Source organism: Orycteropus afer, unplaced genomic scaffold (assembly GCF_000298275.1).
Source record: "Orycteropus afer afer isolate SDZICR_OR568_19922 unplaced genomic scaffold, OryAfe1.0 scaffold00868, whole genome shotgun sequence".
Lineage (NCBI taxonomy): Eukaryota > Metazoa > Chordata > Mammalia > Tubulidentata > Orycteropodidae > Orycteropus > Orycteropus afer.
Genome location: NW_006922455.1, coordinates 648,314 through 650,672, shown reverse-complemented (window position 1 = coordinate 650,672; position 2,359 = coordinate 648,314).

Genomic DNA, 2,359 nt, shown 5'->3' with positions numbered 1-2,359 from the left:
GAAGGAAGGTTGGGCAATCCTACTTCTGTAGTGATACTGCCTCAGAAACCCAAGGAGGGGTCGCTATGAGTCGGGGCCGACTCGACGGCAAAAAAACAACAACAACAACAAAGATACAAAGGGCAAGTTTTGATTTTGAAGATATATGTATACATATATTTCACTTTTATCATAGTCATTTAAGTATTTATTCCTTGGACTCCACCGTTGGAATCATTTCAATTATTCTGAATATTTAGTCCAAACTTTGACATGCCATAACATATTATAATTCATAGGTTATCCTGTGGTTAACACTGTTATTAGCTTTAGAAATTATAGATTTTTGCATTATAAAAAGAAAGGAAAAATAATTCTTAGATTTGGAAAATAAAGCATTGAATATATTAACAGCATTTTTTACATAAACCTTCCAGTAATCTTTTTGCTTTTCATTCTTACATAGTTCATTTTAGTTCTATGAACTGTATCAGCAGTTAGAAAACTATTTTTCATGAAACTTTTAGAAAACTTGGTTAGTCCAATGGTATCCACATTTGAAATATTATACTCCTTTTCATTAGTCTGATATAGCCTGTATTTTGCTGAAACATTTTGGTTCAGCATTTTCAGTGAGTGGTAAAGCAGAATTTTTCTGTAGATGAAAAACTTAAAGATGACCATGATTAACTTACAACAATTTTAAACATAAAACACCTGATTGGAATCCCAGAAGTAATATATAATTAAACTAAATAAAAATTTTAGACAAAAGTATTTCTAAATATAATGACTCCTTTAATTTTCTTTAAAGCTTTAAACATGTAATAATTTTGAAGCATAATATTAAACAGGACATATCAAGAATATCCACTACTCATCTGTCAGTTTGTAGTACCGTTCTGCCTTGCATGTTTCTGAGGCTGGAGGCTATGCCACTGGTATTACAAATAGGGTCACCCATCGTGGACAGGTTTCAGCAGAGCTTCCAGACTAAGACAGACTCAGAAGAAGGAAGGGGCCACCCAGTATCTCCAAGATTTGGTCAGTGAAGACTTTAGTAATGGCAGTACAACACTGCCTGATATGTTGTTGTTGTTATGTGCCATTGAGTCGGCCCCAACTTATAGCGACCCCTCCTTGGGTTTCCAAGGCAGTATCATTATGGAAGTAGATTGCCCAACATTCCTTCCGAGGAGTGGCTGGTGTCTGATATAATACAGGAAAGTTTTATGAATAGCCCTGAAATATTGGCTGATATAGTTCTGGAAGATGAGCCCTGAGGGCTCAGGTCAAAAGGCACTCAAAATATGACTGGGGAAGAGCTGCCTCCTCCGAGTAGAGTCAACCTTAACGATGTGGATGGAATAAAGCTTTTGGGACCTCCATTTGTTGATATGGCATGACTCAAAATGAGAAACAGCTGCAAACATCCATTAATAATCAGAACATAGAATGTACAAAGTATGAATCTAGGAAAATTGGAAGTTCTCAGAACTGAAATGGAATGCAGAAAAATCAATATCCTAGGCATTAGTGAGCTGAAATGCACTGGTTTTGGTCATTTTCAACCAGACAACCATATGATCTCCTATGCTGAGAATGACAAATTGAAGAGGAATGATATGCCATTCATTGTCACAAAGACCATTTCAAGATCTGTACTGAAGTACAACACTATCAGTGATAGGAAATATCCATATGCCTACAAGGAAGACCAGTTAATACTACTAATATTCAAATTTATAACCACCAAAGTTAGATGAGGAAATTGAAGATTTTTGCCAACATCTGCAGTCTGAAATTGATCAAACATGCAAGCAAGGTATGTTAATTATCACTGGTGACTGGAATGCAAAAGTTGGAAACAATGAAGAATCACTGGTAGTTGGAAAACTTGGCCTTGGTGACAGAAATAACTCTGGAGATCACATGACAGAATTTTGCAAGACCAATGACTTATTCATTGCAAATACCTTTTCAACAACACAAATGGCACCTATACACATGGACTTTACCAGATGGAACACACAGGAATCAGACTGATAAGAGGCAGTGGAAAAGCTCCGTATCTTCAGCCAAAACAAGGCTAGGAGCTCATTGTGGAACAGATCATCAACTGCTCATATACAAGTTCAACTTGAAGTTGAAGACAATTAGAACAAGTACATGAGAGCCTAAATATGATCTGAATATATCCCTCTTAAATTTAGAGATCATCTAAAGAATAGATTGGATGCATTAAACACCAATGACTGAAAACCAGAAGAACTGTGGGATGACATGAAGAACTTCATCCATGACGAAAGCAAGAGGTCATTAAAAAGACGAGAAAAGAAGACCAAAACAGATGTCAGAAGAGACTCTGAAACTTGCCCTT